Source organism: Hyperolius riggenbachi, chromosome 4 (assembly GCF_040937935.1).
Source record: "Hyperolius riggenbachi isolate aHypRig1 chromosome 4, aHypRig1.pri, whole genome shotgun sequence".
NCBI lineage: Eukaryota > Metazoa > Chordata > Amphibia > Anura > Hyperoliidae > Hyperolius > Hyperolius riggenbachi.
Window position 1 is genome coordinate 320,981,734 of NC_090649.1, and position 24,972 is coordinate 321,006,705.

At 40.0% G+C, this 24,972-nt stretch overlaps 1 long non-coding RNA gene across 1 annotated transcript; it reads left to right on the forward strand.

The window, feature by feature from the left end:
* Positions 1-208: 208 nt before the first annotated feature.
* Positions 209-11,484, forward strand: LOC137570802 (uncharacterized). The gene is made up of 3 exons (XR_011031188.1): positions 209-300; positions 7,066-7,154; positions 11,310-11,484. It is a non-coding gene; the product is annotated as an uncharacterized lncRNA (long non-coding RNA).
* Positions 11,485-24,972: the final 13,488 nt, after the last annotated feature.

The window sequence follows — 24,972 nt, forward strand, 5'->3', positions numbered from 1 at the left end:
GATGGACGAGCTGAGCTCGTCCATACCGCCCAGCTGGTTAAAGAATACCTGACCTGAGAAAAAGCTACCAAAGTTATCACAGAGTATGTTCATGCTGGATCCACATACCTCTGTGCATGGTCCGTTCCTCTTTACCCTTTTTGACCATTCTGAGAAATCATGACGTTAGTAAATAATACAATTTTACAGTGATTTCTCTATGATCATTTCCAGATATTCTCAGAACCTGTATGGAGTAACAGTAGTAGCTGAAATGCATTCTTTGTATTCTACATATTTCTACAGTTTTCAGCATTTAAGGTATTTCCGAAATGTAATGTGATAATTTCATAACAAAAGTTCTTCTCATATATTAAAAGAAAGAGAAAAAAATACATAAAATTCCACTGTGTAAACATGCAATCATTTATTAAAGATAAACTTTTGAACTTTAAAGATAGACTTTTTTTCCTAAAGTGATATGCTCCAGTGTACTTTCCTAAAAGTGCCAAGCTGTTTTTCTACGAAGAAAGTGAAAAATGTTAAGCTGTACCAGGTGGGAAGTTTATAAAGCAACTCCTTGGTATTTCAAGAGCAGTGCAATCCCTAAGGCATCTTTTACAGGCGTCTATGATGACAGAACGGCAGGGCTGTTGACTGAAGCTAGCTGTATTGAATGAAAATCACACTTATAATATAGTTTAATATAGTACCTACAAGCCAGATGTATCCACTTTTAAAATAGATGCACAAAGAAAAAAATAAATTAAATTCTTTACATACAGGCCTTAAAGCAGGATCTAACTCTGTTTTTCATATAATAAAAAAATGAATTAAACATTGATTAAAATGTATATAAATCATTGCCCCACATTAAATAATTGTTACACAGGCAGGAGAATTACTGCTGGATACAGATTATTATTTTTATTATTATTTAGTGTTTATATAGCACCGACATATTACGCAGCGCTGTACAGAGTATATAGTCTTGTCACTAGCTGTCCCTCGGAGGGGCTCACAATCTAATCCCTACCATAGTCCTATGTATATGTATGTATATGTGTGTATTTATTGTAGTCTAGGGTCACTTTTGGGTAGCCAATTAACTTATCTGTATGTTTTTGGGATGTGGAAGGAAACCGGAGTTCCCGGAGGAAACCCACACAGACACGGGGAGAACATACAAACTCCTTGCAGAAGTTGACCTGGCTGAGATGCAAACCGGGGACCCAGCACTGCAAGGCAAAAGCGCTAACCACTATGCCACCATGCTGCCCGTGTGTACTGGTTAAGGGCACTGCCTCTGACACATGAGACCAGGGTTTGAATCTGTTCTTCCTGTTCAGTAAGCCAGCACCTGGCTGGATAATGTACTGGTTAAGGGCTCCTATTCAGCCAGCACCTATTCAGTAAGGAGACCTTTGGCAAGACTCCCTAACATTGCTACTGCCTATAGTGCGGGCCCTAGTGGCTGCAGTTCTGGCACTTTGAGTCCACCAGGAGAAAAGTGCAATCTAAATGTTCTGTGTCTTGTATTGACCTATTCAGTGAGCAGTCCTTAGGCAAGACAACCTAACACTGCTAATGCCTTCGGAGCACACCCTAGTGGCTTCAGCTCTGGCGCATTGAGTCTGCTATAAATGCTAGAAATGTTCTGTGACTTGTCTTGCCTACCTGTTTGAACCTGCAGTCCCTTACATCCAAAGCCAAGAAAGAGGAAGTAGCTTTTCAGCAATTGCTATTCCTGGATGCAGTTTTTGAATCAATTTTGGAGCGACTGTGATTTTTGGGGCAATTGTGATTTTAGGAACCATTTCTGGAGCAATTGCATTTTTAATGCAGAAGTGAACTCGAGATGAATGCTCATGCAGGATAAATATAAAGACATGAATAGTATTTACCATGGTGCCAGGCTTTGGCTATAAGAAAAGATGTTACAGGTACAGTATATTTATTGTAAGGGTGCCAAATACTTTTTCTATTCCTCATATAGCGTTTAATCCCTCTTTAAAGTGGTCCTAGCTCCATTGACAGTACAGTAATGCTGCATCACCTTTTATTGGCTTATGTACAGAACTGGGTAACTAAGGGCCCAATGCACTGAACCTTTTAGTGCACATTGCGCCTCTTTTATCTGGCTATTATTCACTTTTTTTCATTAACAATAAAAAGGCATGAGAATGTTTTGTGTTAATTAGCAAACTGTGTATTTAAATTATTACATGTGTTAACATTGCACATAAATTAACTCTGTTAAGTCTGAACTTAACAATGCATCTATGAAAGTTTTCTTTGTACTGGTCTAGCATAGCTGGCTTAAAGTTATTTTAAGATCTACGCACAGCAGGAATTTAGTGATGATACACAGCAGAGCTGTGATTTTGTTATGTAAAATAAACAAATGTTCAGCTTTGAATAAACAACTGGATGTGCACAATAATATATAAAATAGTTAAAAACAATTTAAAAGGAAGGTGGGTGTTGGCTTACTGCTATAGAGGTCAAATACCACAATTTTAGTGACAGAAGAGTTTATTGAGCACAATCAGACAACACATTTTATGAGACAAGGCTCACTTCCAATACATGTAACTACAACAAACTTATTCAGTTGAATAGTGAAACCAACACTCACATTGTTATTATATATAGGAAAAAAAGGTATAATAGAAAAAAATGCATGGAAGGGAAATCACAAAAATAAATGTGTCTCAATCTCTAAGAATAATATTTTAAGTTAAAAAGAAATTATGCAATAATCATCTGCATTAAATTATCCTCTAAATAAATTACTGGCATTAATCAGCACAGGATTATTGCTCATGTATTTTAAATATGTAAAATAGAGTATGTATAATGCACCTGGTGGATTGGGTGCTGATAGTTAAAATATTGGTATTGATATTTTGCTATCAACTTACCTGGTCGCCTATTCTCACACTAACTTTCCCTCCTAATGCCAAACAGTAATCCTCCCTCCTAATGCCTAATTCTAAACCCCTAGTAACCAGTAGCTGAGCTGAAGCACTAGCTGTTTGACTACTGATAGCAAATCGGCTAGTATTACCTAAAAGCGCTAGCCCAGTGGTCAGGAGCTTTTTTGGCTGAGAGAGCCATAAGCGCTACATATTTTAAAATGTAATTCTGTGAGAGCAACATAATATGTTTCAAACTGGGACAGTGCACATGCACAGCAGAGGGCTGCCTCTAGCCAGTCTCGTCCCTGTTGCCATGGTGATCTGTATACAGTTGATCCGGCAGGCAGTGGAAGTGTCAGACATGTCTTCAGCTTCTCTTGGGTTTCAGCAACATCAGCAATTTCCCTGAAAGCCAGACAGGCGAAATACCGACTAACAGTTTATACAATTAGCTAGCTGACTTGGGGGTTGATTCACTTTGTAGGACGAGATCCCCACACTTTGGCCCAATAGGCTGCCTTTCAAGTGACAGGCAGCCTATTGGACCAATCAATCTGGGCAGAGTCCAGAGTGGAACAATTGGAGCAGCTGTTCATTTTGGGGTAGTGCAAGTAAGTTAGTACTGCATGCTACAGCAGTAGCATGCCTACTTTGAAAATGTTACTTGCACTGCCACACTAAGCTGCACTGCTTGAGCAGTGTAGCTTAGTGAATCAACCCCTACTGATTTGTCTGTGAGCCAGAAGTAGCCATCAAAAGAGCCACATCTGGCTCCCGAGCCATAGGTCCCTTACCCCTGCGCTAGCCGAACTAGAAGTCTAGTGATAGCTGATCAGCTAGTGTTGCATAGCCGGCCTTTGATATGAGCGACCGGAGCGGTCGCACAGGGCGTCAGCTTCCAAGGGGGCGCCTATAGCTGGTTGCCTATACTGAGGGCACCTACACCTGATTTCCTATACTGAGGGTAACTATAGCTGGCTACCTTTACTGAGGGCACCAACACCTGGCTACCTATGCTGGAGGCACCTATGCCTGGATGGAGACCTTCAACTGACTTCCTATACTGGGGGCACCTATGCTTGGCAACCTATATTGGGGGCACCTATGCTTGGCAACCTATATTGATGGCACCTACACGAGATCCTATACTGGGGGCACCTATACCTGGCTACATACCTATACTGAGTCTGAGGGCGTTTTTTTTTTTTGGGGGGGGGGGGCGCACTGCGGCTATAACGCGTGGTGCAAATTGTCAGTGCTGTGCTATCATTCTAAATGGGGAGGAGGCGGCTAACTGTCCCACTGATTGTTTTTATTAATAATCCTGAAAGGTTCTAGCCTTCATTTTTAAGTGTGTTCAGGATAATGCACTCTTTCCATCCATTCGTGGTTATTAATAGTATTTTTTCTATTATACATATGTGATGTGTCATGGAGATCTGAGCATTTGGTGTGATGTGTCACAACGTCAAAAAGGTTGAGAACCACTGTCCTAGGAGATATCTCAGGAGAAAAGGGGAATTGCATATGGGCGTGTGTGTGTGTGTATACGTGCGTGCGTGTGTGTATATGCACATGGGAAGAGGATGAAAGGGGGGCACAAAAATCAGGTTTCGCTCAGGGCGCTGTGAAACCTAAGGCCGGCCCTGAGTGTCAGATGCCCAACTCACCACCTCAGTGCTGTGTAACTACGTCACATTGTGGGGTATTACACAACTGCCAAACCTAGCATCCAGTTCACCTGTTCCGCATAAAATATCCAAGTTTACCAAGGTTATTCAGACTAGTCAACTTGTTTTAATATGATAAAATAGTGTATTACTTGTAAAATGACCTGGCTATATATAAAGAACTATGTATACTGCTAGAGATTAAAAAGTATTCCATGAAACAAATAAGCACCCAGAAGTGGAAAAAATATAGATAAAATAAATGACCCCAAATCACAGAAGTTACAAACAACAATATTCATTTTGAGGTATAAGTGTAGAATAGGTTGGTTACTTAACAAGAGAAGCCACATGCACTCATGATAGTTGCTCTGAAAACCTTGGATTTTTCTTGAGTACCTGTTTGCTGTGTCTCCATACCATGCAAGGGGATGGAGTGGTAGGTCTCACAACACCATTTTAGGTCAATTGCAGGAATAAAAATGTGTTGATGGGAATTTCTGAAAGCAGGATGTTCTAGTAGCCAAAGTAAGAGATACACAGGGCATGCACTAATGATGTCTTCATACGATTTAAATATTTCAATTTTTACTTTATTCTATCAATTTAATCTTACATTTTAATTATGATCTATTAGATTATATGTACATTATGATCTGTTATTGAAAGAATAATTGAATTATGCACCACCACGTATGTGGGTTTTTTTATAGCAGTGGGATTGTTTTCATTTGTTAATACTGAATATGATGGACGTTGCCTGAATAATTGCCGTGTTTGTGAGCACAAGAGTTTGGAGGCTTTCGGAATTATACCTTAGTTGCTTTGTGTTGAACACATGTTTTCTTTGACTCCAATGTGCTGGCGTTGTCGCAGACTACATGTTTAAAATGAAATCCATTAAAACATATCCATGAAGATCATTTTCCTATAATCATGTGCAAAATCCACAAGCTGAGGCAGATTTACATATTTTGAATTGGATGAGATAATATCAAGCAGTTTTAAATTACATGAAATGTAGTCAGATCTCAGAGGGGGATTATATAAACATGAGATAACGCTATCTGCAAATCTAAGCAATATCACAGTTGGTCATTTACAGAAAGAACAAAATACTTTGTGATGAAGCTACATTAGATCATTGTGACAGCTTTGTTATTGTCACAAATGGAAACTTTCTAAAATCATTTCCTAGTATAAAAACACATTGCCCCATTACCCATTGAAAGTAAGCAGTAAGTTCTCTAATCTAATGAGGAAATTGTTCTGCTACAATTCATCCATGATTAATTAGGAGAATTGGCTGTGGACCTGCCTGTTATTTGTGAAATTTGAAAACTATCCAACAACTGAAATTTCAGACCCATATGCAATTAACTTTTTCTCCTGGGTGATATTTTCAAACTTGTCAATACAATGTCATTTAAAGAGACACTGAAGCGAAAAAAAAAATGATATAATTAATTGGTTGTGTACTATGAATAATTACTAGAAGATTCGCAGCAAAGAAAATATTCTCATATTTTTATTTTCAGGTATATAGTGTGTTTTCTAACATTGCATCATTCTATAATATGTGCAGATTACACAACACTCTGCATTCAAAATGATTCTTTCAGAGCAGTCTGTGAACTAATGACCTCTCCTCTAGCAGATAAAAAGAAAACTGTTCACTTACAGTTGAGATAATAAAAGTCAAAAGACAGCCCTCTCCACGACTTTGAAAGTCGTAGAGATTAATGGCTTGTTTGCATAGAGATAACAACTGGAGCTTCTTAACTCTTGCTGTACTGGAAACAATTACACTGATGTATCTGATCTTAATGTTTTATTTCTTAGCTGTGCTACACATACAAATCATAATATCATAATTTTTTTTTCGCTTCAGTGTCTCTTTAAGACACCAAAAACCAAGAAAATACTCAGGATAATTTTGATAGTACTTTTCCGTCTACTTTTTGGTACTTTTTCAATTACAGAGTGCTGAAAAGTTATTTTAAACAGGATATGAAAAATGATCTCCTAGTAGAAAATGTGAATTGCATTGGGCCTCAGTCTCTCCAGGGCCCTTATGCAATTCACTTTTTCTCCTGAGTTTTTTGTCCTAGAAGATAATTTATCATCTTTTGTTAAAACTAACTTCAGCAAATGAAAAAGTACTTACCCAAAAATACTATCAAAAGCATTTTGCATATTTCCTTGCTGGTGGCTTAAAAGGCATGTAATTAACAAGGTGTAAAAAAATATCGCTTAGGAGAAGACGCAGAAGAAAAAGTTAATTGTATACTGGCCCTGGGTCATATGCAATTCAATTTTTTCTCTTGAGTTTTCTCCTAGGACATAATCTTTTTTTTATCTTCTGTTCTAACTTTTCAGCAATCTGCAATTTAAAAAGTACTAAAAGGTAGGTGAAAAAGTACTGTCAAAATTATTCTAAGCGTTTTCTTGCTTGCTGGTGGCTTAAAAAGCTTCTTTTTTAACACCAAATTTAGGAAAGAGGCAGCACACCACTGGTTGAAGAAGATGCTTGTATTACGGAACAGAAACTCTACATGCTATGGACTCGCAAGTCCTTCATCAGGTACATAACCGAGACTTGACAAACACAATGCAAATGTAAGCTCCAAGGTGGGCTGCCCCGCCCAGGCTAAAACATTGATCCACCTATCACATCATTAACCCTTTGTGCAACATATATAAATACAAACACGTGTATAACAGATCTCCACATTACATAATGTACAAAATTGTCCAAATATTATCTATGGCACTTCCTTAGGCTACCATACAAAATTATTAAAAAACTGACCGTGAATCTGGGCACATCTATATTGTCTACCCACACAACAACCTGAAAGAATAAAAGTGAGGTTATGATGACATGCATTGACCCTAAATCAATAGAGGTAAATACAAATAATATTGCAATTAACCACTTCACCCCACAGACGTTTTTACCCTAACGGACAAGAGCGATTTTCCACTTTCAGTGCTCATCCCTTTCATTTGCCAATAGCTTAATCACTACTAATCACAATGAAATGATCTATATCTTGTTTTTTTCACCACCAATTGGGCTTTTTGGGGTTGATATTTGTTTTCAGTAATTACTTTCTTTTTTATGCATTTTAAATGGAAAACCAAGGAAAAAATGAAAAAAAAATACACTATTTCTCCAATTTCATCCCTATAGTTTTAATATTCCCACTGCTACTGTGCATAAAACCCAAACATTTTATCTGCCTATTTGTTCTGGTTATCACAAGATTTTAATTATGTCCCTAGTACAAAGTATGATGACAATATAGTATTTGGAAATAAAGGTGTCCTTTTTTGGTGTTTTTTTTCCCCCTATTTTCACGTGCACGGGAATGCACGTGCACGCGAGCGCACGCACAGCAGTAGCAACACTGTCTGACTTATAAAAACGTCCTGGAGCCATTAAGAGGCTCTAGCAGGACGTTTTTATAAGTCAGGTTGTCATAAAGTGGTTAACCTCTTGACGACCAGCTAACGCCGATTGGCGTAAACTGGTCGTCTGCGGGTTACCATGGAAACGGCCGCTCGATCGAGCGGCCTTTCCATGTCAGCTCACGGAGGGTGTCTCCGTGAACAGCCGGAGAGCCGCCGATCGCGGCTCGCCGGCAAAATGTAAACACGCGGGGAAGAAATCCCCGCTGTTTACATCATACGGCGCTGCTGCGCAGCAGCGCCGTAGGGCAGATTGGCGATCCCCGGCCTCTGATTGGCCGGGGATCGCCGGCATCTGATAGGCGGAAGCCTATCCTTTAATGCGCAGGACCGAACTCCGTCCTGCGCATTACGGAGAGAGGGAGGGAGGTAAGGAGGCAGAGGGCGGAAATGGCTGCGGAAGCGGGCTTTGAGGAGCCCCCCCCCCCGCAAAACGCAGATGGCCGGCGGCGATCAGACCCCCCCGGCAGGACATCCCCCTAGTGGGGAAAAAAGGGGGTAAGTCTGATCACCCTGGCATAATACTGATCTGTGCTGCGGGCTGGAGAGCCCAAGCAGCACAGATCAGGCAAATCACCCCTGGTCGGCAAGAGGTTAAAGAAAACATCTCATTCATAACTCTTGGAGATACAACACCCATTAAATGGATCCATCTAGCTAAATTTTGTCGAGTTGCCACTGTTATCAGGCATATCTACATCCTCAAAAACACACCATCTCAATTGTATATTGCATTGTGCCCAGCCTCCATATAGTGCCTTGAAACTGGAGTATCATCATTTTTCTTCTTCTTTGGTAAACTTTGTAATTGTCCGTTTGTGCTCCTGTATGCGGGTCTGCACCGGACATGCCGTTTCACCCACATACATGAATTGAAAAGGACATATTAGGCCATACACTACCTCTGCAGTTGAAAAAAAATGTCTGCCTCTTATCTTGATTTTATGACCTGTGTGGGGATAACAGATACTGTCCCATTTAAAGATTAAGTTGTTTTGCCTGTAATAATGGACTCCTTCTTTGTTGTTGTGTCTACCTTCCTTAGTAGCCCAACGGTGTGCCATAGATCATTTGTACAGCGGGAGACATGGCAGCGCTTTCATACAGAGGCTGATGATCTATCTGCATGGGTGTGCAGAGCTCCAGAAACTGGATAACATTACACACTAGCACTCAAAACAAGGGAGGGTGTTAGCTTCAGTAAATCATTTGTGCACAGATTTTTCCCTACTGAACTTCCCCACGGCGATGACAGACCCTCACGGGAAAGAACTATCACTAGTCTAACAATAAAAACATGATTTGTCCTTGTGCTGATGATCATAAATGGTATACACATTTCATCAAGCAGGCAGACAAATGACAGCGCTCAAGGCTGCATCTGAAATGAAAACCAACAGAGGCATGCAGAGCCCCACTGGGGCTAAATACATGCCTTAAATGCAAAACAGATGCAAATGATGTACTAATTCTGATCTAAAAGATTTTGAATATAGATTGAAGCAATGAATGCAGCTAGCCACAGGTATACTTACATTCAATTTGTACAGCGGAAGACATGGCAGTGCTTTCATACAGAGGCTGTCCCCAAATGATCTATCTGCATGGATGCGCAGAGCTCCAGAAACTGGACAACATTACACAACTAGCACTCAAAACAGGTATAACAAAAGAGGGTGTTAGCTTCAGTAAATAATTTGTGCACAGATTATTCCCTACTGGACTTCCCCACAGTGAAGACGGACCCTCACGGAGAAGACCTACCACTAGTCTGACAATAAAAACATCATTTTTCCTTGTGCTGCTGATCATAAATGGTATGCACATTTCATCAAGCAGGCAAACAAATGACAGTGCTCCAGGCTGCACCTGAAATGCAAACCAACAGATGCATGCAGAGCCCCACTGGGGCTAAATACCTCTGTTGGTATTTACCTCTGTTGGTAAATGCCTCTGTTGGTTTTCATTTGAAGGACGTGAGAGTCTGTAACATGTAGCGTTTCTACACTCTGCCTCTTCCTTACATTGGGTTTGATCCGAGACAGTGTGAGCAATCTGGTCGAGGCTTGGCACTGGCATATTCCCAGGTACTGTGCACCAGGGTTGCTGCCTCCGTGGAACTCTACTCAGTCATTGGCCCATATACAATTAACTTTTTCTCCTGAGTTTTCTTCTAGGAGATACTTTTTCATCTTCTATTTAAAATAACTTTGCAGCTCTTTGCAACTGTAAAAGACTTAAAAAGTAGATGAAAAAGTACTATCAACATTATCTTGAGTATTTCCTTGCTTGCATTTTATTGCTAATTTTGAAAATATCTCCTAGGTGAAAACTAAGCTGAAAACGTTAATTGCATATGGGCCATTGTTTTATTAACCACTTCAGGACCATAGGCTTACACCTCCCTAGTGACCAGGCTATTTTTTACAATTTTGGGCTCTGCAGCTTTAAAAGCTTGCTGCAGAGCCGTACAACGCAGCACACAAGTGAATCCCCCCCCTTTCTGCCCACCAACAGAGCTTTCTGTTGATGGGATCTGATCACTCCTGCGATGTTTGTTTGTCTTTTATTTATTTGTTTATTTTTTTAAATAAATTTGTCTATTTTTTATATATATTTTTTTCTACCCCCTCCCTCCTCCACCAGCCAATGACAGCGATTGGCTATCATAGATATCAGCCTATGAGAGCCAATCGCTCCTAAGCCTCTCTAGGGGACTGCTGAGTGACACGGCTGTCCCCAGTACAACGTTGCTGTAAATCGCAGCGCTGTACAATGTAAATAGACATGAGTGTTTCGGCGATCACCGCTGGGAGACTGATGACAGAGCGGAGATACGCGCGATCTCCTGCAAAACCCCGCCCCTGGACTTGACGCCCTTTGACGATAGGCGGGCCTGGGGCTGCCACCCTCCCGACACTGATTGGTGTTAGGCGGTCGGGGGGGGGGGGGGGGGGGGTAATAAGAAATGGAAATATCACCTAGGAGTAAACTTAGGAGAAAAAGTGAATTGCATATGGGCCAAGAGGGATGTTTTCACATCTTATCAATAAAATGCATTTTAAGCCACCAGCAAGCAAGAAAATACAGATGGAAAGTGCTGAAAAGTTATTTTAAACAAAAGATGAAAAATGTTCTCCAAGAAGACAACTTAGGAGAAAAAGTGAACTGAATAAGGGCCAAGATGTCCAGGGGGAATGTCTGTAATGTCTAATGTTTTTTACTTTCATTAATAAAATCTTTGGATGGCGTCTTTTTGCTACAGCTGCACTCCATGTAATGTTAAATGAGATGGTGATGGAAACCAGTTTTAATGGCTAGAGCAGTTGGGTGAAGTCATCTCCAGGAATTTTGTGCTGGGGTCTACAGAAAGTATAAGAAGACATCAAGTGCTTCAACATGTCGGCATGTGAAATGTCAGTTTTGGCAGAACATAACATTAAATGCACTCTCTTTCTCCAGGGTTATTTCTGGCCTCTTTGATGTCATAAATGTCCACCCAAACCCCTTTCTTATTGTCTGTATAGAACAAGTAAGTAACTTACACAAATCAGTATTTTTTAATTTACAGACACCCGCAAAAATGAATAAGCTATATGCAGAAAAGTAGATGTATCAGTATCAAACGTTATCATATAAAAGATACAATTGTCACATGGCCAAATGCACTTCACAGACCCTGCATAAGCAGGAAACAGCCCACCACTTACACTACTACACATAATGAACTATTTTATCTTTACGATCTATGGACTAAGATTCAAATACATTGTTAAGGACTCCATTCAGACCCTGTTACATGTCAAGTAATTTTAAATTGGCACCTGAAAAAAGTTCTGAAACACTTCTCATTCTGCCGCCACAAGGGAAATGTTTCTGCCTCCATTTATGAAAGCAAAGATCCTATTAAGACACAAGTGGGTGTTTTTTTGGTCTGTGTCACAACAAAACAGCTTATTCTCAGAGTGGAAAGAGAGAACTTAATTTTAGCACATGATAAATAGCCAAAAGAACAAATGTGAACTAGGACATACTTGGATCAAGGATAAGAAACTTAATTACTTAAATTAACTAGGCATTTTCTCTCCTACATAATTATTGCAATAAAGAATAAAGACTGTTTGGAAACAGACCTGCTACATATCTATCTTTATTTTTCCATTCCCAATAAAGTCATCTTTTTTCAAGCGTAAGTCGACCCTAGGCAATATATTTAATTAAAAATATTTCACAGGTTAAAACACAATAGGGTTTAAACAATGATGGCAAATGTGGCTACACAAAGTATCAAGAGTACCATGTGTTGTTTTACAGCTCACACCTAATGAAAATTAAAATGCTGGGCTTCAGCAGTGCAATATAATAAAACATCCAAGTTGAAGTGATGCTAACTGCATTTCATTAAATATTATTGGAACAGGCAATGTATGCACACGCCAAGTATGTTTTACAGGCAAAATTTACCTTATATCCACCTACAGATGTTCTTAAAGGAATACTATCGATGTATGCATTTATTTTTAAATGCTGTATGTTGTAGCATACATTAGGGCAAGTACTAGGAGCATTTTGATTCCTCACACAGCTGTTCCTCTCAGCTGTAAAATCCTCCGTCAGTTTTGGCATCAGTGTTGGATACAAAATGTATCTAATACTGAGCTCCCAGAGGGCTAGACCATATCTCTGCAAAGGGGAGATGCTATCAACTCCTCAGTTTATAGTTTATCACCTTGCTGAAAGAATCTTGTTGATATGGTGGTAAGGGGTTAAAGATTCTAGCAATGTGTGTTTATTATCTTTGCTTCTCTTTACTGATAAAGATACTAATAATGCTAATTGTAGACAGTGGTCTGCCCCTCTCAGCAGCTTGTAAAGTGGATGCAGCCTGGAGTGAATCGCCTCAAGCAGGCAGCCAGTCTGAGTGTAAACACAGACTCCTGGTATAGCTAGTTATATTCCAGCTTATTTAGTTACATGTTACCACCTCAGATCAGCCTATTTCTCCTCATGTCTGCTGCATGCTGTGAGTGACACAGTGAAATATATTTGTGAGCTGTGTGACAGAGTAACCAAGCAGCTCAGGGTGACCCAAACTACTTACTATGAGCTGTGTGAGAAATGAATTTTTAAGCAGGGATAACGAGAGAGAGACCTGGGTGAATAAATAAAGTGCCCCTAGCACTAGTGGTAATGTGTACACTAATATAGAGTATTAAAAAAAAAAGTTGTTTCAATCGATAGTACTCCTTTAAGTTTAGGAGTGACATCACCCCCCTCCGAGTGGACTGTGCTGCCCTTCAATACACTAGCCAGGCATGTTGCTGAGTAGACAACATCCTTCATCTCCCGCGATAAAAATTCCCTCAACTCTGAAGGGAGATAAAGTGCACCCTCTTCTACCACAGCCCCATTGTTATATCCCACAATGCTGTTTCATTTAATATAATGGTTGAGGGGGCTTGATGGCTCCAAAGTCACATACTTCTTCCACTCAGGCAAAGTAAAAAGGTGTATAACATGTGCCATGCAGTGACATAGCAATATGGGATGCAAAGGTTGTAACCACACCAAGACCCCAGGTCCTTAAGAACCCACATGGTACCTTCCTCCAGTGACTGCATTAGCTCTTTATTAGTACAATGCTAGTAATAATCATGTCCCACAGTCCTCTTTGCAGTGGCATAACTAGAGTGCTGGCATGGCTCATACCATGGGTGCCACAGGATCATGGGGGCCATGCTTGCCTCCATGCTGCACAGCCACCACACCAGCTGCCAGCACCTAGATGCTCCCACCCACCTCAGCCAGCACCTAGATGCTCTCTCCCACCCAAACCAGACAGCACTCAATGCTATAGTACCAAACTTACTTAGAACTCAGGGGTTACCTAATACTGCTAAATGGGAGACTCACAGGACTACTTAATACTGCTAATTGGGCTAATTGGGTGAACAGCTTTGGCTACCTATTATCTAGGGGCACATCTGGCTACCTAATACTGATATATATATATGGGCACATGGCTACTTAATCCTATTATCTGGGGAACATGCCTTCTTTATGTATACAGGACACACTTGGCTACTGAGATGAAAAACTAACTATAACAAGTAACTTGTCTATATATCTTATTTTGTTTACACAGCAAATCTAGCTGCAAACAGCCTCAACAGTTTATGATTATTTATTCCTGTGATACAATGAGAGCAGCCATGTACTGTTTGTCACATTACACACAGGCAAGCTGATCCGTATCTCCAGCCCTTAACCTGTGAAAACTTTACTCCCTTCTCCCTCCTCCCCTCTGCCTCTGAAATCTCTGGCTAGTAACCTCTTCCTCCTCCTGCCCAGACCGAGCTCCCATAAGCCCTTGCTACTAAGGTTTAGTTTATAGGGAATTAGAGTATTAAAACAAAAAACTAAAAAGTATTTGGCTTGAGGAATGCCCTATAAACTACATGAAAGGAACACAATTATGCAATGAGTAAAAGTTTATCTCGGATCCACTTTAATTATTTTATCTTGATGCACCTGGCTATTTAATTATGTGATTATTGTGAGGCACTTGGCTTCTTAATTGTTTTATCTGGAGGTGTGTGATTACTTTAATTATTTTAATAATTTTAATGATTTTGCTAACTTAATTTTTTTTTCATTGGGCGGCATATGACTATTTGATGAATTATCTGGAGGCATGTGACTACTTGATGAATTATCTGGAGGCATGTGACTACTTGATGAATTATCTGGAGGCATGTGACTACTTGATGAATTATCTGGAGGCATGTGACTACTTGAATATTTTATGTGGAGCCATGGAAACTGTTTGATTCTTTTATCTGGGCAATTTAAATGTTTGGCTTAGGCGCCTTATTACCCAGATACGCCACCACCTCTTTGTCCCTACTGGGTTATTAAAATTATGCAGTTCAGCTTGTTTACTTTCAGTTTCACTTACATCTGCTCTAGTCAATGGAACGCCTGAAAAAGGAGACATGCAATTTTAACTGTACCCAAACTCTAATGATATATTTTATTATCATATTCTCAGTTTTTATTGCCCAACTTTTGTTAAGAGTAACCATAAATAACAATACTTGCTTACAAATATTATATATGTACCATTTGTAGCAATTAAAATGAATTAAAACAACTTTGACAGCTTGAATAATATAACTTACAATTCACCTGTTTTAATTTAGATTACACAGACTGCCCATTCACTGACACTGGACTAACTGATCCCTATTAACCGATACACTCTTCCTCCCGGACATGTAAAAAGACAAATGTTCATGCATTTGTTCAGTGTTGCAGAAGGTGCCTCCAAACATGCAGTTATTGTAGTGTTGTGATATTCCTGAAACCGAGAGGCCTTTCATATAAAGGGATATAAATATTGAATATTTAGTGATAAAATAACATATTATCAAAGATATCAAAGATAAACAAGCACTTCAGACTTCAGACCCAGGGCCTCCCCCCCCCCCCCTTTTTTAAACACCAGAGCATTAAAGAGGAACTCCAAGCAAACTGTAGAAAAGCAATGTTCTACATTTGTTCAGTTAATATTTTTTGTGGAAAATATATTAAATAAATCAGTATGAATAAGCTTCCTTTGTGTTGATGACAACAGGAACAATTGTACAAACTGTGTAATGGCCTCCAATACTACAGATTGACACCAGCCATTACAATTCAGCATCTTCTTCTGGATATTTGCTATTGTTTTAAGGTATTGGCAAGCTTTATTATTTACAGTACATTTTTAAAGTTGTGTTTTTATTATAAATGTGGTCATGTGATTATGAGCAACTTTTGAGTACCTATGATACTTTTTGTCTTTTAGAAGTGTCATAAATTCTGAGGTTAATTTCTGAGGATTAAAAACATGCATTTTTAGTTTGGGTAAACCAAATGAAAGACAGAGAAAATGTGATTTATATATAAATCTGCCATGCAGCTATGGAGTCTAGATCATTTTAGGAGAGAGAAGAAAAGCAGTTTGGCACTTTCATTCCACGTATAAAAAAGCTTTAATGTTTCCGGCTTATGAGATACATCTCAAAACAAGCATGGCAGTAACATTTTAAAATCCTACCCAATCCTCCAAGTGCTGTGGGGTGAAGTGGGAGCAGTGTTGGGGCCTGATGATCGTTTCGCTCGATTGATCAAGCGAAACATTATTACTGCTAACCAATTGAATACATTGAAATTGGTTAGCAGGAATTCAGGTGTTAATGTGCACGACTGATCGCTTCCAATCATTTCCGCAGCAATCATAAATGATGAATCTGCCGCTGAATTGTACTGTTAATGGGTACCTTTTTAATGTTTTGAATAAGAATTCTCTATTTAGCCTGTCAATGGCTTTTTCAGCGTCTACAGCTACGTAGTAGAATAGCTTAGAGGATAGAGATGGCCCGAACGGTTCAACCGCAAACTTATTCGTGCGAACTTCAGTGGTTCACGTTCGCGGTGAACCGCGAACTTTATGTGAGTTCGACCCACCCCCTATACGACATCATTAGGCTCAACTTTGACCCTCTACATCACAGTCAGCAGACACAGGGCAGCCAATCCGGCTACACTACCTCTTGGAGCCCCCCCCCCCCCTTATATAAGGCAGCTGTGTCGGCCATTATTTTACTCGGTCTGGCTGCAGTAATTAGAGAAGGGAGAGGAACCTGCTGTAGACATAGGGAAAGCTTAGTCAGGCTGTTGTTAGGCTTGTTAGCTTGCTCCTTGCTGATACTTATTGCTAAGAAGCACACCAAAACAGCTCTTTTGAGAGCTAATGTTCTTTTGATGTGGTTTTTTTTTTTACTTGTGTGTGGCCCACTGACACTTGCATATACAGGCCTGTCTGTCGCAGCTGGCCCTTGGTAATTGCTACTGTGCAAGGCCCAGCACATTCAGTGGCTACCTTTTCACTGCACCTGTGTGGGACAGCTGCATATTTGTAAATACCAGTCACTGCATACCTGTTCATGTTTACTGCACCTGAGTGACAGCACACAGCACGCAGAGTTATATATACCAGTCACTGCATACCTGTTCATGTTTACTGCACCTGCGTGACAACAGCATGCAGTGATATATATATACCAGTCACTGCATATCTGTTCACAGTACCTGTGTGTGTGAAAGCTGCACATTTGTAATACTAGTCACTGCATACCTGTTCACGGTACCTGTGTGTGTGACAGCTGCACATTTGTAATACTAGTCACTGCATACCTGTTCACGGTACCTGTGTGTGTGTGTGACAGCTGCACATTTGTAATACTAGTCACTGCATACCTGTTCACGGTACCTGTGTGTGTGACAGCTGCACATTGTATTGATACCAGTCACTGCATACCTGTTCGGTGCACCTGCATGACAGCAATCAGTGTTATATATCAGTCACTGCATACCTGTTCACGGTACCAGTGTGTGTGACAGCTGCACATTGTATTGTTACCAGTCACTGAATACCTTTCATCGCATCTGTGACTGCACATTGTATTATGCCTGGGAGTCAGTGCATACCTTTCACTTGAATGGATGGCAGACTTGCCCTCCATAACAGATTCCCGTTAAAGTAGTGCCATCTCTGACACACAGCGTTGGGTGAAGGGTCCATCTGACCACAGATACCTGGTCTGCAAAGCACGGTCAGGGCAGGTACATTACTTATACAGCACATTGTGTCCTTCCTTGGATGTGTGGGTGGTAACTGTTTCTCAGGCTTCCACTCCGGACCGGAATCGAACCCTCATTCCCCGGCCATTATGGTGCAGAAAGTACCAAAGAGAGTTGACCACACAGTTAAATGGATTGCAGACTTGCCCTCCATAACAGATTCCCGTTAAAGGATTTCAAGTGTACTCATCATTATACAGGGCCTCAAAAGTGTCCTGTATTGTTATTTTTCGTCACTACCTCCCCGAGTCGGGACTTGCGCACGCATCCTTGGATGTGTGGTGGTAGCCGTTTCTCAGGCTTCCACTCCGGACCGGAATCGAACCTTGATTCCCTGGCCGTACGCTTTCTTTAACAATGGTAGAGAAAGAACCATTGACAGTCTGAGCAGCAATGAACCCCTGGACTACTGGGTGCGCAGGCTTGACCTGTGGCCAGAGCTGTCACAATTTGCCATCCAACTTCTGACTTGCCCTGCCTCAGTCGTCCTAGAAAGGACCTTTAGCGCAGCTGGAGGCATTGTCAGTGAGAAGAGAAGTCTCCTAGGTAAAAAAAAGTGTTCAGTACCTCACCTTTATTAAAATGAATGAGGCATGGATACCGGAGGGCTACTTCCTGCTCGAATACTAAGTCAGTCCCCACACACACAGCATCTCTGCCTGCATGCCATGTGACTGCCTGCCCGAAGACTATGTCAGTCCCCACACAGCATCTCTGCCTGCAGGCCGCTTGACTGCCTTCTCCACCACCACCAACAGGGTCCAGGACTCCAGGTGGATTCCTGAACAAAAAGAATAACAATTTTTCTGGTGCGTGTACATGCCTGCCTAATTTTTCTGGATGCACTGGGGCTGCAACAACAAAACAAAAGGCGTGTACATGTGTCAATTCCCCTTCGTGATCGTTACCTTGCTGCGGTGAAGGGGATTGCGTATCAAAATGAAGCAATGACCGCCGGCTATACAGTCACTGTTGTTCTATCATTAGAAAACCAGAACAATCTTCACATCATGCTCCTCCCATTCATTTATATATTATTTTTTGCAGGACAAGCTAGGATTTCTTTGGGCAGTATTTTGCTAAGAAGTATTTTATTTTATATGCATTTTACAGGGAAGAATAAGAAAAAAAATTGAAAAAAAGAATAATTTCCCACCTTTTAGCCATTATAGTTAAAAAATAAAATGTGCGATTATAGATAAAACACACACATTTTATTTGCCCATTTGTCCCTGTTATTATAACATTTAAATTGTGTTCCTAGTACAATGTATGGCAATAATATTTTATTTGGAAATAAAGGCGTACTTTTTTCCATTCAGTTTTTTTATACTATAACAATAATTACAAGTTTTTATTTACTAAGTAACAGTAATATATCCTGATGACATACATATTAATAAGTCCATAAGTTAAATATTTATGTTTTTTTATGGTGTCTTTTTTTATTTTACAAAGTTTTACTTTCATGAACTAAAAGGAAGGGGTGTAAGGGGTTAAAAATTAATAATAATGTATGTAATTCTATATAGAAAAGTGTGTGTGGGTGCCTTTTTATTTTACTTTTTTGCCACAAGGTGGTACTACACTTAATTGCTGAGTACTATAAACAGTACAACGGAACTATTTAGTGTAACTGTTTTGGTTTCACTTTGTGAATGAAATGGCGATGTCTCGCTCACGCCAGCTCTCATTTATCACAGGCAATGTGATCGGGTTTGGGAACAGCTGTTTCCCCATTCACCAATCACAAAATGACGGGAATCAGACGAAGGCTTACGGGAGCGGTGCAGCAATGGCAAACAGCATTGGTAAGTAAACAATACATGTATCTACGCCCCTGATCCACAATTGAAGTATACAGGGGCGTAGATATGTGTAACAAAGATATGAAAGTGGTTAAATACCTTACCAATCTCTTAAGTATTAAAGACTGGTTTATTATCTGTATGTATATTTTTTCTATGAATTTGTTGGCTTTTTTTGTGTTCAATTTTTTAGCTAATATTTTACCTGATCTGTTGGTTCCTAATGCTATTTTTTCAAATGTTCTACAAAATTCTAGTGACATATTAACATTTAACATTATGTCCATTTTATTTATCATTTGTACAATTGTATTATTGTATGTAGTTCTATTTCATGCTTCTCTTATAGATCTTCTAATTGTTGAATTAGTATATTTGTCTCATCTCTTTCTTCTTTATTTTTTTTAGTCTATTCTCTAATAACACATTTTAGGGTCTCCCAAATTTGTGCTATCTGAAACTTCTTTTGTTTTATTAATTCTATAATACTCCTCGATTTCTTCTCTAATTGTTTGTTCTAAAGCAGTATCTTTAATATTCTATTATCTATTTTCCAGAACGTTTGTTTTCTTATCTTTTATCTGAATTGTTAATGTTACTGGCGTGCCGTCTGAGGTTATAAAATTTCCAACATCTACTATCTCATTAATTTGACTTTGTGGTATTAATCACCAGTCTAATCTTGAGTATGAATTATGTCTGCAGTGGTAGAGTACAATGTATAATCTTTTGTATTCAAATTTTATCTTCACCATATACTGTATATCAACTAGTTTATGCAATTTCAGATTAGTCCATACATTACATTGGCTTAGGCCCATAATTGATAATAGCAGACCTTCTATTGCTCACTAGATAGTTGCCAGAACAAGAACGTTCCATTTCGCTTGTAGTTACTTTGAGTACGAGCGAAACCGCAACTACAACGGTAACCTGGCAACAAGGACGTGAGCCTCAGGTGACGTCACCAGGAAGTGCATCAGCCGGCACCCGGAAGCACCACACCTCACTGGGACAGTACGGGGAAAGCTGCGACGGGTCAATGAGCAGACGGCCGGAGCTCTGACTCGGAAATTCAAAACGGAACCTACTGCCGTATGGAACTAGCAGCTGGGAGCGTGAGTATAATACAAAACTACACGCACAGCGGAATCTTATACCACAGCAGTAAGTAACCACCATAAGAAAACCACATATGATTGCCCTAAAAAGAACTGTACACAATCATCTGCAATATCTGCATGAAGAACGATGAACTCAATTATAAACGTGTGTCCACACCACTAGCACTCTTTACACGAGGAACTGTGATTTTGAATAGAGTATATACCCAGTACAGCACTGAGTATACAACAAGGAAGGCACCATACCTTCAAAGGATTACTCCCCCCCCCCTTTTTTAATTTTTTAATTTTCAATTTCTATTTACTTTTTAACTTCCCAATTTTTCCTTACTAGTTCTATATATATATATATATATATGTGTAATATATCTATTGAGATATATATGCCTTTTACGTCGACACTTTTTTGCTTCGGTGTATATATATATATAGAAAACCTTTTATAGCACACATTGGGTAATCCATGTATGTTTGAGGGTTGTGTATGAGTGACCCTTTATTATAAAGGAAATAAATGAATTGAAAGTGATATGCAATTGATGTTGACAGGAAGATATTAATTGATACTAATTGATACTAATTGATTTTATATCAGGAATTCGGTCAATTATTGAATTATTGTAATGCTGATGTTTATGTTTATGTAATGCTGATGTTTATGTAGAATAAATCTTATATATTCTTATATACACCTAATATTAAGTATAACATATATATATCTTTTCATATACCTACCTTTACCCAGCGCAACCTAGCTTTGTTTTATATGTTTTGAAATTCTCTTGTGTGTGAATAAGTGGGAAGTCACACCGTATAGGTTAGCTGCGGGTTAACTAAATACAATAAGGTACCCCTAACGAGCGCCCTCCGCCCTTTTTGAGTGATATGTAGTCCATACATTACATTGGCTTAGGCCCATAATTGAGTTCCACTTCAAGAGGAAGAAAAAGGTTTGTGTATGGCACATCCCATCAGCTTTAGAACTTCATTGAGCAAAAAAAAGGGGTTATCACAATGCAAAACAATCTTTCCAGCGTCCTATATTGAGTGCTTGTTACTGAGTTGTCAATTTTTGCCAACCAGACGTGTGCATAGCAAATCAGAGGAGAAACTCACAACAATATCAGATTCCAAGAAAAAAGCAAAAGCCTGCACCTTCCGTCCAAGTAGTGAGGTTTAATGGCAGGTAAGACAACCTATAACACTGTGCAAGCACTTCATATCAATACAACATGACGTTACATGTGTTTGTCCAACATCTCTTACGTGACCGGCAAAAGTCTAGGTGGCTGGTGCTGGAGGTGGGTGCCCGGCTGAGAGTGGAGAGGCGACGGCCGTTTCGCGTCTGAACGACGCTTGGTCACGCGTACCACTATGAACAGCGGAAGCTAACATCCCGGCCTATAGCGGGGATAAACCCCGCCCCCTCCTGGTGACTATGTGTGGAGCGCAAACACTTTGTGGCACGCAGCATTGAGGAAATACTCCGCATAGCTGGTCAACAAGGGTAATATTTTTGCCCAGATTTGGAATCAACACTGCCGCGTTAAGTGCCGAAATTCTATAGACACACAATTAGAAACTGTGTCATATAAACGGAACCACGCTTATATTTTATAGGCAGCATAGATTTATAGCTATATACAGCGTGCCATCGAAGCCAATGCGCTCATCACACAGTGCAAACTGTGTTCTTAAAGTGACAGTGCAAGTTAAAAACAGTTTGCTGGGAAAAAGAGCCTACTAATTAAACAGTTAGTGGACGTATCATGAACCTATCTAAGGGCATCTAGCTTGTAGGGGTCAGGTCCATAGGGGGAAGAAAAGGTCATGGAGACCGGGGGACATGATTATTTACACCCCGTTAATACAAACCCACAAGGTAAACATATAACAAAATAGGGGAATCATATTTTTAACCGAAACAATCGGGACCCCCTTGCTTATATATTATAAACTCCTATATTAGGAATACAGTAGAGGACATTCAATTATCCTACAGTAAGTTAATCTGGGGTTAGTATAAACTCCTCCGGAGTAATCGCCAACCTATCTAGGCAATCCTGACCTATTGAGGATCCCTAAGGGTACCCACATCTCACGCACCAGTCCTCAAATAGGTACACCCAAGCTCTTATACAGTACATTTCGATACATATTATATCAGGGAAAATTCTGAATGCTAAATATATAAATAATCATTAAGGATCTAACATACAGGATAGCTCAATTCTATCATTAAGGCCTAAAGGGCCCATCGCTTCTGTTTTTAAAATAATTTTAGTTTCTTTCCGTAATAGTAACCTCTCTCTATCCCCACCTCTTCGGGGGTTTTCTTGTTTCTCTATACCAGCGAAACGGATCACTGAACCATCTCCGCCATGGATTTCTCTCATATGGGTGATGAAACGGGTGCAACCTTTCCCAGATTTAATGGAGGCAATGTGCTCGCCTACTCTTGTTTTCATTGGCCGGGTAGTCTGGCCTATGTAAAAGAACTCACAAGGGCATAACATAGCATAGACAACAAAATTTGTCTGGCATGTAAAAAAATCCCTCACCTTAAACCTTTCTCTACCTAAGCGAAAACATTTACTGGAATTAATGTTACCACACAAATAGCAATGATCACATTTGAAATTTCCCACTGGAAGAGAGGAACTTAACCAGTCCCTCGTTTTGGGTGTAACAAACTCGCTACTAGTTAGTAAATTACCTAATGTAGGTGTTCTTCTAAAAGCCACCCTAGGGGGAGTTCTAGAGATAGCATCCAAGTCACAATCATTCGTGATTATAGACCAATTAGAGTAAATAGTCTTTCTTATCTGTTCAGCCATTGGGGAAAATTCAAATGTGAACGTAGTCCTACTTTTCTCCTCATTTTCCTTTCTTTTTGGAGTTAACAACATTTTTCTCTCCTGTCTCCGGGCTCTGTGTTTAGCTTTCTCCAAACGCTCCTCATTATATCCTCTTTGTACAAATCTCGAGGTTAGGTCCTCAGCCTGGGTATCAAAATCAACATCCCTACTGTTATTTCGCCTTAAGCGTAAATATTGGCCGTAAGGTATGGCCTCAATCACATGTCCCGGATGAAAGCTGTGTGCGTGGAGAACCGAGTTGGTGGCCTTCCTATATGTATATTAATTATTGTGTGCACACAGACCCCGGAATCTGGTTAAATATACACAGTAGATATTTACAATTATATACAAGAGATAATTTGTAGTACAGAAGGAGCAAGCTAACGGGCAGTCATACAGGCAAAACATGAAGCAGGATATAAAGCCATACAATGTAGTCGCTAGGCAAAGAATCGATGAGAGCAAGGCTAGAGGTCATACACGAAATAGCAAGAACACAGGATAACAGGACACAAGATACAAGGGCCAGTAACTCAGGCTAGGAGGGCCAGAACACAGATACGATGAGCTAGCACTGGAGTAGTGCTCAGGCTTGGCTTATATCCTTGTGCAAAGCCATCAGGTGATCATCCAAATCTCCTCCCAACAATAGTCTGTAGAGGAGAACAAGTTCTGGAGGAGTGAGCCCTCTGTTGATAGTCAGAGAAACAACATGCTTCAAGGTTAGTTCATACTGACGTCTGCTGGTGAAGAGAGGAAGTTCATGAAGCACATTCACAGAGATGTCACCAGCAGAGGCAGAGCCTGACACTGACACAGCCATTCTTTTTACCTTTATTCCTTACTGTCCACTCTGCTGTAGAACTTTTGGGTTCTTTAATGGTTCCACTCTTGTCCTTGATACGTGTATCCATAATCACAGTTCTGATTATGTGATCATAGTTTTTGACTTTAGTTTCTTTTTCCCCTCATTATTCATTCTCCATGCATTGATGTTTAGTTGCTCAAGTTTCTTATTCTCAGTCTCTGATGTCTCCCAGCCCTCTGGCTGGATGTCCGCTATGCCCAGCTTAGTCAAAAAGGGGTTATTATCATTATTTGGTATTTATATAGTGCTGTACAGAGTAGACTTTCTTGTCACTTGTCCCTCAGAGGGGCTCACAATCTAATCCTTACCATAGTCCTATGTCTATGTATGTATTGTGTAGTTGATTTATTGCAGTCTAGGGCCAATTTTAGGGGGAAGCCAATTAACTTATCTGTATGTTTTTCGGTGTGGGAGGAAACTGGATTGCCTGGAGGAAACCCACACAGACATGGGGAGAACATACAAACTCCATGAAGAATAGGGCCCTGGATTCAAACAGGGGACCCAGCACTGCAAGACAATAGTGCTAACCACTATGCCACCGTGCTGCCCACCAGTGGGTTCAGTCGGTCTCCATCTT